Below are 13,217 nucleotides of genomic sequence, written 5' to 3' on the forward strand. Positions count from 1 at the left end.
GACAATTCATCGTCTTCCGTTTGGGATTGCAACTTTGAGTTCCAAAATTAGTGTATTCCACCGCTTACTTTTGCTTTTCATCAACTTGGCATGTAGACCCCAGAACAGGGGGTTTTCCTCTGAGTAAAGTGAATTAATGAGGCAACTGGCATGAACAGTGATTTGAGCGCCATTAACTTCACAGATTTTACTGGCGAAGGGAATGGGGAAGCAGTGAGCTTGCTTTTTCCCTCCCTTCACTTTCCAGGCTCCGTCTGTGCTAAAGCTTCTGTCGATCAATCTTTCAGAGTATATTGTTTGAGTTTAGCTGGCGAAGCAGCACCTTTATCTAATTAACATACATCCAGTGGGGTCAAATCGCAGTCTCGCTCCCATTCAAAAATGTTAAATTTTAATAAATTTCAGTCACATTGGCTAGATTGTTGCGAGCAATAACGAGGGAACTTTCTTTGTTTTCTTTTCTTTTTTTTTTTTCCTTCCAATATTGTCAATTTTCCGCTCAAAATGCTCATGTGTGTGTGTGTCTCTCTCTATATATATATATATTAAAAATGGTTCAAATGGACAAAGTATTCGGAATAACACATTAATTAAAAAATAAAGTACGTTTAATGTAAGAGTACGTTCAAGTTACTTAATACTCTCAAAAAGCATAATTTAAAGGCAAAAAATCCACTAAAACGGGCAAAGTGGCGGAACCACCCTTGAAGTGTTTTTTCCTCTCGTTCTTTTTTTTTTTTGTTGAAAAAATGATAAAAAAATATTTATTGAATTTTAAAATGATAGACAAGTGATTTTGATAGATCATGACCTATCAAAACCTCAAAATCATTATAAGAATAATTAACATAATCTATCTATTTTTTTAAATTTAATAGATATTTTTCTTTTTCCTTTTGTGCAATGAGAAGTTAAATATCACTATTTGGGTACTCAACACTTTTTTTAAATATTGGTCTTTTAACGTAAACAAAATGGTTAATATAATTTTTTTATTCTTTAGGTTTGTTTTTATTTTGATTTTGATTTTTTAAATTTTAAATCATGTGTTTTGGTTCCTCAAAAGACAAAATACTCAATATTTTTGTTGAATTATAAGGATTAATATTTTAAACAAAAAAATTAAAGGATCAAAATCTATTATTTAAAATTTGAGGGACTAAAATATTAATAAGAAAAAATTTGAAGGATTAAGAATTATATTAATCCTAAACAAAACATCCAAGCAGTCGAATTTAGATTTAAAAAGCCAAAGTGCATCATTTAACAAGTTATTTTCTCTACTAATAAATATGTTTTTTCTAAAATTCAAAATCGCATTATGGATCCCGTGCCACTTGCCGTCACTCTCAATCAGTACCGCGGTGCTTCTTTCTACCGCTTTTTATTTGTCTTTGGTGTCGTTTCCCATCCGCTTACAATTCATATTTGGATTAAGGTACACCCAGCACCCCGAACTATTTATTCAGGTGCGTTTAGTGGCCTAAAGTGATTTTGGGTGCATCCAGTGTCCTAAACTAATTAAAATGGTGCGTCTATATCCCAAGCTAACAGAAATATTATGTTTAACCGTTATTTTCCTGACTCAGCTTAAAGTTGACCCCTGATATTCTACATGGTAAACACATAGGCACCTAATGTGTATTATTCTAACTCAAAAGTCAAATTATTTAGAAGAAAAGGAAGGAAATAAATTAAATTTTGAGTAAGATTAATACATATAAAATGTCCATATGTCTACCATTTAGAATATCAGGGGTCAACTTTAAGCTGAGTCAGGAAAGTAACAATTAAACACAACATTTTTGTTAGTCTGGGATATGGATGCACCATTTTAATTAGTTTAGGACGCTGGATGCACCCAAAATTACTTTAGGCTACTGGACGCACTTGAGTAAATAGTTCAGGGTGCTGAGCGCACATTAACCCTTCATATTTCCCTCTCCAGTTCTATTTGTGATTTTAATACTAGTTTTTGTTATCAATATAAAAACTAGTTAACTAATTTAAAAAAATTAAAAAAATTTATTAAATTAGTTATCTGTAATAATTAAGTATTATTTTTTTAAAAATACTTTTACTAATCATGTACTACCTCCGGTCCTAATTATAAGAGTCAGTTGACTAATTTAAGGAGATTAAGAAAATAAGTTAAGTTAGTTATTTGTTCCAAATAAATGTTGTTTTTCCTAAAATATCCTTGTTAATCAAGTGTATTAACTAGAACTATAATTATTAGAATGACTATCTTGAAAAAAATTGAGTAAATATGAGAGATAAAGTGGATTAAAATCTTATATTTAGGACCAAAATAAAAGTCAAACAGGATCTTATATTAAGGACCGGAGGTAGTATTAGATAAAACTACGATTTGAGTGAACTTTTGATATGTGCAACTATTACAATAATTACTTTAAAAATAAATAAATATAAGAGACAAAATGAATTATAATCTTATATTTAAAATTAAATTTAAAACTAAACTAACTTTTATATTAAAAACTGGAGATAGTATTTAAAAATCCAGCCCTTTGAATTAACGCCAGCTATTTATCACCCAAATATGACGACGCAAAAGCTCTCTTTTTATCTGGCCTCTATCATCAACAAGAGGTTGCGTTTCGTTATGATTTATGAACTTGGCCTCTATTTCGCCCTCTTCCCATCCCTTCATTCTCAGTAGATTCAAAAATCCTCGCAATCAAAAGAATATACACCTTGCGATTCTAAATATAAAAATCATTTTATAATATAATTTTACATTATAAATAAGTATTATATTAAAATTAAAAAATGCAATAACAAAGAATACTAATAATTTATCACTTGTTAAACCAACGGAATTTTCGAAAGCATCCCGTGGGGGGTTGGTAACCTTTAAAAACTGTTAATAAATATTTTTATATAAATTAAGATAATTTTTTTCCATGTTTTTAGTTTATATATTCGTAAAATTACTTGTAAAAGGCTAATCCAAACACTCTAGGAACTGTGATGGGCATTAATTTGCAAGTATTTTAAGGGAATCAGATAGCATAAAAAAGGAGAAAAACTTTGAGCATCCGCTTGGTGTGAAGAAAAATGAGGAGAGAGGAGGAGAAGGAGAATTTTAATAAACTCAATTTGAAAAATAAAAAATGGGATTAAAAGTTTTTAATTAATTTTTATTACTCTTTTATATTACTTATTTTTTTATTTAAATTTCAAAATCCCAAATTTTTTTTTTCCCATTTCCCTTGTATCGAACAGTATTTAAAAGTCAGGTGCCCAAGTAACGGCGCCCACCTCCATGGGCACACGGCATGATCTCCCGACGTGGCACGTCTGGCCACGTGGACTAACCAGTTCATAACTGGGCGCTCGCTTTCTGAAACCCGGTTCTCTTGTTAATTTCGCTATCGGCCTAACGAAAACGCCAACCCACTCATTCAAGTCACGCATTATATATAGATTTTCCCGCAATTTTTTTTCCGCCATCATATTTTCCCGCGGTTCCGCCAACGGACAAAATGACGATAATAACATGTAGTAATGGCATAATAATAATAATAATAATAATATCCCCACGCTTTTTCATTAACAGACAATTTTTTATAATCAAATAAAACGATGCATAACAAATAAATAATTTAAATAACCAATTCAAAAATAATAAACAATTAGTTAAAAATGATAAATCGGTTAAAAATTTATTTTTATTTTTAAATATATCTTTATAATAAATAAAAAATAAAAAAATTATAATGAGAGAAATAATAATAAAAAAAAAAAATAAATAATTAAGATCAAAATTTAAAAACAGGCATTATGAACTATACACATTCAACTATGGAGGCACGAAGACGCAGGGAAAAGTGAGGCGATCTCTCGATATCTTTTCCACGCTTGACATCGTGCACAGCAGCCAGCGCCAAGGTATCATAAATATAAATATTTAGAGAGAGAGAAACAGAAAACAGAAGTCCAAAACTAAAAGGAAGTTCGGCGACGCCGACAAAGGAAGCTGGATGTAGAAATTTCCCGGAAAATAAACGGCACGAGAAGGTCCAAGAAAGGATCCCCAGAGAGGAAAAAGAGCATGGCGACACCGATGGCGGGGCTGCAGCATTTGGAAGGAGGAGGAGGAGTGGCCGTGCTTTCCAATTCTGCCAACAAGTCGATTCCTCCTCGCCGTCTACTGCGGCCTCCAATGGTGTCTTGGTCTATTCTGAATTGGAGTCCCCAATCTTGATTTTCTTATTCTTTCATAAGGCCATTCGAAATGAGCTTGATGCTCTTCACCGGTTAGCTATGGCATTTGCAACGGGCAACTGCTCCGATATTCAGCCCCTCTTCGAGCGCTATCATTTCGTTAGATCCATTTATAGACAAACCACTCCAATGCTGAAGATGAGGTGCAGTTTTCAGATTCCTGGTTCATTATATATATGTTGAAATTAATTTATTCAAGTCTATTTCTCAAGCTACTGCATTATCAGATTTTGTCAAGTGTTGGCACTATTCTAGAAACGGAAATTTCTCAGCCGCATGTTCACTAACTACATCTTTCGACGACGAAATGGCGTTCTTTTCCTTTTTGCGTATTTTAGGTCCGCGTCTGATTCTTGTTCACTTAGCGTGGCTCTACTTTTGTGATCAGCATAAACATATACTCTCCTCTTTCTCCATCTGGAGAACACACGGGAATAAATTCGTGATTACTTTTCCCTCTATTTTTAGTTCTTCTTTCGCAAATTGTGGTCGACTAACAGCTTATGCTTCTTTCTGGTAAACTCCTTCATCAGGGGTTTTGGCTTTTAGCTTCTGCTACTCCTTATCGAAAGCTATGAAACAGATACTTGATAGCCAAAGCCCTATCGTTGAAATGGATATCCCGTTGTCTTCATCTATTGGTTTTTGGAAGAACTTAAGTTGAAATACAAAAGTAATTGGCAATTGAAACATCGGATATGTGTTTCTTACCAGAAGCAGGATTTTCTATTTGCTTCGACTGTACTATCATTTTCATTATCCTTTTGAGAATAAGAATTAACGAAAATATCCTAATATGGTTCCTTTCCTGATTTGCTCCTGATAAAAATTACAAGCGCTTTTAATATCCTTGGAGCTATCGTGGTTGGCCCAAGTATTTCATGGGAAAGACTTATTGGTATTTTCTGTCACCAAATAAAAATATCAATTGCTGGCCGTACCCTGAAACTGATTGAACATTGACTCATGACTACGTTGAGGTTATAAGAAGGTAATTAATCTATTTGATAAACAGCTGGGGGAATGACCAACAATTTTTGGTGGTATGTCTTACTGCTAGTCCTTCCATGCATGGGAAACTTAAGTCTTTCTGCTAGTCCTTCAATGCACGGGAAACTTATTGTCAACTTCAACTATAAATTATCAAAGATTCCCCTTGGGTTTGATTTGTGCATCGTAGAGATATTACAAATTTCTTGATAGAGTCCACTCACTGCTTGTGTATGATGCTAGTCCTATATACTTACCTTGTGGAACCTGCCTACTTTCCTGAAGTGTCTTTTATTTTATTTGGCATTACTGCTGCTTTTCAGCTGCGCTCCAAATTTCTTAGGAAAATATATTTTGGACATGTAGGTGATTTTTCCTGCTCTCGATATACGTGTGAAGAATGTGGCCCAGACATATTCTCTTGAACACAAGGGTGAAAGCAATCTCTTTGATCATCTATTTGAGCTGCTAAATTCTAATATCCAAAATGATGAAAGTTTTTCAAAGGAGTTAGCGTCTTGCACGGGAGCTTTGCAGACATCAGTTAATCAACACATGGCTAAGGAAGAGGAGCAGGTATATATGTTTTGAAAATTCTGGTGTATACGAGCATGTTATGTACAACATGCGGAAGTAACAAGTTAAAGAAAATGGTTTTAGTCTTTAGGGGAAATCAGATCGAGTTATTTAGACTTCAGACACTTATTGGATGGCTTAAAAGGATTAAAAAAAAAAAAAAAACAAAGTGATGTAACTGAAAATGGATCCCGCCTATCTGATATTAGAATTGAGATCTCACCATGATCTTTGTTGAAAATATCATATGCTGTTGGTATTAGTTTGGCCTTTTTTAACTTGAGGTCCGCACAATTCTGTCAGTTGACATTGATTGTTTAAACTCTTGGATGATTCTGATGTATAAAGTCTCTGTCTTTACATGTTTTCCTCATCTGGAATATTGAATAACATTTGAATAATGACCTGCTTATGGTGTTTCTATTTATGCTTGTCCTTGTGACTTCTTGATATCAAATTAATGCTCAATTGCTTAAGGTGTAACTGATTGTCTTTTTGGATTATATCAGGTATTTCCATTGCTTATTGAGAAATTCTCAATAGACGAACAGGCATCTCTAGTTTGGCAGTTTCTTTGCAGTATTCCTGTCAATACAATGACAGAATTTCTTCCTTGGCTCTCAACATCTATATCATCGGATGAATCTATTGATCTGCAGAAGTGCTTAAGCAAGATAGTACCAGGAGAAAAGCTTCTTCAAAAGGTATAGTTTTCAATGTTGCTTCAGAGTATGCTGTTTCCAATTATTCGATAATGCTGCCTTTTCCCCTCCCTTCCCCATGAAGTTCTTCTCCTTTTGAAGTGTATTGGTTGAGGTCAAGGATTTACTCTCTATGAGAATTTGTTATGTCGTGGTTTTGCATCTGACTGCCATTCTTCCATATCGAAGGTTATTTTCACTTGGATGGAAGGTAGAAGTGGTGTTAACACAGTTGAAAGTTGTGCACATCATTCTCATGTTCGCTGCAGTCCTAGCCCATTAACCCATCTGATAGGGACGGCAAGCTGTGCTTGTGAGCCTGCAACAACTGGGAAAAGGAAACATCCTGAATCTATTCTAGATGGTTCTGATGCCACTGGAACACATCCTATTGATGAAATTTTGCTATGGCATAATGCGATAAAAAGAGAGTTGAGTGAGATAGTGGTGGAGACCAGAAAGATACAACTTTCTGGAAATTTTACTAATTTGTCAGCTTTTAACGAGAGATTACAGTTTATTGCTGAAGTTTGCATATTTCATAGGTATGATCTTAATTTTAATATATCAACCTCGTGGAATTATGTTATATTTTCTTAATTAATTGATTCCTTATTATGCCTTCTTGTAAGATTTTTTTTCCTCTTTTCTTTTTCAATGTATTTTGCTTGTTACAACTCATCTGTTCAGTTTTACCCTCTCTTGGGTCCATATGCATGATGTTGTTGTCCTCTCTTCTTTGTGCTTTATTCTTTTTATAGTATTAGACATGTGCAACAAGAAATGCTGACGGAATGTGTTGCTTGAATGATAAACAGCTACCTTGTTTGTCTGAAGAATCAATAATTTCTGTGGATGCAGTATTGCTGAGGACAAGGTTATATTTCCTGCTGTAGATGGCGAACTTTCTTTCTTTCAGGAGCATGCTGAAGAAGAAAGCCAATTTAATGAGTTCCGGCGTTTGATTGAAGGCATTCAGAGTGAAGGAGCAACATCCAATTCAGAAGCTGAATTTTATCCCAAGTTATGCTCATATGCTGATCATATAGTGGAAACCATACAGAGGCATTTCCGCAATGAAGAAGTTCAGGTGGCCATTGTTCAAGCAGTAATATTTCAAGATTGCTTACTGTGAGATATACACAAGTATAATGTTAATCTGCAAGAAGAAACTTAAGTCAGTCTTGGGATCTGTGGGGGACTTGTGCTTAGTTACCTTGTAGCTTGTCAAAGGTTCATGTATATGGTTAAATTTTGTATTTCTTTGTCAAAGAGTGTAGCATGGGAAGTTGTCTTGCTTCTTCAGTCCCGGAGTGAATATTTACAGCATGTGTCTTGGCAAAATATTTTGATTTAAAGCTAAAATTATTATATTTTGGAGTATGTGGTCAATTCCTCCTTTTTTGCAGGTTCTTCCACTGGCTCGGAAGCACTTCAGCTTCAAAAACAACGTGAACTTTTGTACCAAAGCTTGTGTATGATGCCTCTGAAATTGATTGAAGGTGTCCTGCCTTGGTTGGTAGGATCATTAACCGAAGATGAAACAAAGATTTTCTTAAAAACATGCAACTGGCAGGTTCTGTATCTCTTTTAGATGTTCCCTTGCTAGAAAAATTGATTATAGTCATTTTCTTTTCTGTTTTTTTATCTGACATTCTGTCAACCTTTTCCAGCTCCTCCAACAGATTCTGCTTTAGTCACACTCTTCTGTGGTTGGGTTTGCAAGCTCGTAAGGAGGGTCTGTGCTTGTTCTCAAGTGTACCAAGTTTCTTTCCTGCTAGAAATCTTGGTGGTACTGAAAACAACAGATTCCAGTCATCTTGTGCTTGTGCTTCTGCGCTTTCTTCTAATGGTTGCCCAGTATCAGCTGAATCAGATGAGAACAAAAAACTGGTCAAGCAAAACATGTTGGAGTTCTGCAAGAATGGGGATGTCCCTCAAACTTCGGAAACTGAAAGTATCCAAAAGCAATGTTGTAGTGCTCAGTCTTGTTGTGTGCCAGGTTTAGGAGTAAGCGGTAATAATTTGGGGCTCAGTTCTCATTCCTCTACCAAGTCGTTACGCTCCTTGTCTTTCAGCTCTTCTCCCCCATCTCTTAATTCCAGTCTTTTCATAACAGATAACCCCTCTTGTGATGCTAGTTCTGCAGAGAGACCGATTGATACTATATTTAAATTCCATAAAGCTATACGTAAAGACTTGGAGTATTTAGATGTTGAATCTGGAAAGCTTAGTGATGGTGATGAGACAATTCTTCGTCAATTTACTGGAAGATTTCGCCTTTTATGGGGTTTACATAGAGCTCACAGTAATGCTGAAGATGACATAGTCTTTCCAGCACTGGAATCCAAAGAGGCACTTCATAATGTGAGTCATTCATACACGCTGGATCATAGGCAGGAGGAAAAATTATTCGAAGATATATCCTGTGTTCTTTCTGAGCTTTCTGTTCTTCGTGAAAGTCCGCAGAGATTCAATATGTCAGAGGACACTAGCCATTTTGAAACTTCTGATGCCACTGTGAGTGATATATAGTAAACTATAATGAGTTAGCAACTAAACTTCAAGGGATGTGCAAATCCATAAGAGTCACCTTGCATCAGCATATTTTCAGAGAAGAGCGTGAGCTTTGGCCATTGTTTGGGAGACATTTCACTGTGGAAGAACAAGACAAGATAGTTGGCCGGATAATTGGAACTACTGGTGCTGAAGTACTCCAGTCGATGTTACCATGGGTAACTTCTGCACTGACTCAGGATGAACAGAACAAAATGATGGACACATGGAAGCAGGCTACTAAGAACACCATGTTCAATGAATGGCTTAATGAATGCTGGAAAGAGAGTCCATTGCCTATCCCACTGACGGAAGCATCAGAGCATAGCACGTCCCAAAGAGGTTTCTGCTGTGTTATTAGTTTCTTTTATGTCTTGCCGGCTTTGTGAGATAGATAGGTAAATGCAAAATGTCTTATGGCTCTTTCACAGGTACTGAATATCAAGAAAGCGTGGACCTGAATGATCAGATCTTTAAGCCAGGTTGGAAAGACATATTCCGGATGAATCAAAGTGAGCTTGAGGCAGAGATACGGAAGGTTTATCGGGATTCTTCTCTGGACCCAAGGAGAAAGGCATATCTTGTGCAAAATCTAATGACGAGGTTGGTTCCAGTGAATACTAATTTCATTGGTTTATATAATAGTGCGGCATAACCAACTGCTTTGTTATATCATTGTACGTACTATACTCTAAACATCCAATTGTTGATCAGTACTTTGTACATTGTAGTCGCTGGATTGCTTCCCAGCAGAAGTTACCCAAAGGTGTTCCTGGAGAATCTTCTAATGGTGAAGAAATAGAAGGAAGATCACCATCATTTCGGGAGCCGGAGAAAAAAGAATTTGGATGTGAGCATTATAATAGAAACTGCAAACTTCGAGCTGCATGTTGTGGCAAGTTATTTACATGCAGATTTTGCCATGACAATGTGAGCGATCACTCAATGGATAGGTAGATTTCTGATGATATCTTTTATATTTTATTATACTTTATATCTCTAATAATCAGTTTGTCCATTGCAGAAAGGTAACATCAGAAATGATGTGTATGCGCTGCTTGAATATACAAGCAGTTGGCCCCATATGCATGACCCCTTCGTGTGATGGACTTTCAATGGCAAAATATTATTGCAACATCTGCAAATTTTTCGATGATGAAAGGTGTTTTTCAGTTCCTCTTCTTTCATGAATGTAATAATACAAGTTTCAGTTTATATTCTCACCATCTTTAAATTCGTATGTCAGTATGGAAGTAGTTGAAATCTTTTTTTTTTTTTTTGGGGGGGGGGGGCATTTGATAGTCTCGTTTGGACTTGTGAATCACAGATCTCCCTCTAGACACTTAATTTGTTTAACTCTTACTTCAGAATTTCTTCCTCTTGTAGCTTTTGTTCATTAACCATGCATCATTCGTTTTCAGGAATGTATATCATTGCCCATTTTGCAATGTATGCCGTGTTGGGAAAGGGCTTGGAATTGATTATTTTCATTGTATGAAATGCAATTGTTGTCTGGGGATTAAATCAGCATCTCACAAATGCTTGGAAAAAAGCTTGGAAATGAACTGTCCAATTTGTTGCGACTTCTTATTCACATCCAGTGCTACAGTCAGAGCTCTGCCTTGTGGCCATTATATGCATTCAACTTGCTTTCAGGTCTATTTCACACCCTTCTCAGATTGCAAGTTGCTACCTCCCCTCTCTTCTCAGTGAGGAAATAAATATGCAGTTTATGCAGTTCCTTCTGCTATTCTTAGAATTGACTTGATATATATTTTTTTTAATATCTTAGGCATACACTTGTAGTCACTACACATGTCCGATTTGCAGCAAGTCATTGGGAGATATGGCGGTAAGAAAACAATATATTAACTGCCAGTGCATCTCTTAAATTGTGTTGTCAATATGCATTTAATGCTTTGGAATTTTTCTGAAAATTAAAATCATGGTTATAGAGGGTTTTCGTTTTTTATCTCAATAGAGAGTTGTTTCATCCTTGGCACTTCAAATTTGGACTCTTTTACTCCTTTCTATTGGCAAGGATTGATGGGAACATGAAGAAACTTATCTTATTGCTTGCATATGGTAATAGGTATTTGTATTTTAGTTTTTTCCCCATATAAATTATCAAAATGGAAATCGCCTTCCCCCCCCCCCCCAATTAACTTAAATACTAGTTTGCATTTTCTGACCTTCAGCAAATCTATTCGTGCGTTGACCCATACTATAATTACGAATTTGAGATCAGTATATAGTATATGTGGAAATACGACCTTTGTGACATCTAATTATTTAATGGATTAAGAATTAGAATGCATGTTTCCGTTTTTTGAATGTTGTTTACCATTTTTGAGTGAAGAACTTTTATCTGTTAAGTTGAATACTCTTAGTTCAACAGGGAAAAAGGTTGAATACACGTAGGATAATTGGGCTATAAATTATTATAGCACAAGCCACAGCCTTTTGAGCTTTCTATTGCGTCTTTGAAGTGGAAATTGAAATATGTAGGAGCAGTAGCCATAAAATATGTATTTGGTTCTCTGCAAAACCAGGTTTACTTTGGTATGCTCGACGCTTTGTTGGCTGCTGAGGCGCTTCCTGGAGAGTACAAGGACCGACATCAGGTATGCCATGTCTGTCCTCAATATTTTTCAGTGGTTGTAAATGAGTAAATGCTATATTACTCCTTTGTTTCTTCTTTGCTGAAGTTTGGATTTTTTTATAGAGGATTCCTGCTTCATATTTGTTCGATGTTTATGCAAACACCTTTAGTTGTTGTGATTTGTCTCATTTCTGTTGGTCTTTTTTGTAATGGGAATGCAGGATATACTGTGCAATGATTGTGATCGAAAGGGCTCTTCACGCTTCCACTGGTTATATCACAAATGTGGTTGTTGTGGCTCATACAATACCCGTGTGATCAAGTCCGAGGCAATAAATTCCATCTGCGACTAGTGTGCTTCTTAGGAGCGAGGGGTATAGATTTTGTAAATACTTGTATAGGCAATTCAAAATTTTCCCCTGAACCAGCAGCCTGGTTCTTTTTAATCTTCTCGTCTTATACATAGTGAAGTGAGTCACTTCCAATAGAGGCCTCTATTGAGTTCGTTTTCTCATGAGCCGGATGTTCATTATATAGCTTTTATGTATAGAATATGAACCTACTTTCTTCCCCTTCCCCCCTTTTTTTGGGCAATGGATGTTTTCGCCGTTTCTCCTCTACAATGACGACTTGAGGAATCTTCAAGGAGTGTTTTGGTTTCAATTCTTTTGCAGCTTGGATCCATATTTCTGTTCTTCACAATGTAACGTACAAAAGCTGAAAGCCCTCTAGAGAGTAATGTCTGTATCGTCCATGGCTACTAATACTCTTGGGAGGCCTCAATAAAGTCATTTAATAAGTTCTTGGTTTTTTAATGGAGGGGCGGAAATATTTTATTTTGTCGGTTGGTTAGGCACCTTTTCTTTTTCTCTTGCTAGTATGCTCATGCTATTTTGATTCTTTATGAAGAAACCTAAAGTAGATAAGGCAATATACGTGTATAAAAGAATTACAAGATCCTTACAGAGATGCAAGACCTTTTACCTTTCTTTTCTCTTGCCGGAGAAGACCTTTTCCCTGTCAGAACTTTAGAACGGCATCTGTCCATTTGGTTTTCCTTTTGCTTTGTAGCTTGGTAGCATTAAAACTCTCTTATTAGTTACTAGTAGGAGATTCTGAGTTCAGTTTCTTAAATTGTTGTGTTTCTTCTTTTAAGACCCATTTTGCGTAGTCTCACTTTTAAAACTGGAGGAGTGAAAAAAATTTACACCCGTGCAAATTTAGATGCTTCTTGACAACATAATAGCCCGAATAAATGTCTACGTAGAAAGTACACGTAATACGTAAATGTTCACAACGGAAAAATTGCTTATAAATCCCATACTTTTACATTGTGAGAATAATGCTTGAGAGTTAAACAATTAAATTGCCTTTGGAGTAACCAAGGGCACTCCTCTCCCTCTCTCCTCCCTAGTTCCTGGGCGATTTTTGGCGGGCAACAATTATGGTGAGCGGATAACCATCTTAGAAATCAACTTTGTGGCTGCTTTGGAAGTGGGCCGGTTTTTGGAATGCCCGAACCCATTCGTTTTAATACGGGC

The 13,217-nt window shown here is 35.8% G+C and overlaps 1 pseudogene; it reads left to right on the top strand.

Annotated features, from left to right (window-relative positions):
• Positions 1-4,090: 4,090 nt before the first annotated feature.
• Positions 4,091-12,117, top strand: LOC114749414 (zinc finger protein BRUTUS-like; annotated as a pseudogene).
• Positions 12,118-13,217: the final 1,100 nt, after the last annotated feature.

Source organism: Neltuma alba, unplaced genomic scaffold (assembly GCF_004799145.2).
Source record: "Neltuma alba isolate B1F8T4 unplaced genomic scaffold, ASM479914v2 tig00006033_pilon, whole genome shotgun sequence".
Lineage (NCBI taxonomy): Eukaryota > Viridiplantae > Streptophyta > Magnoliopsida > Fabales > Fabaceae > Neltuma > Neltuma alba.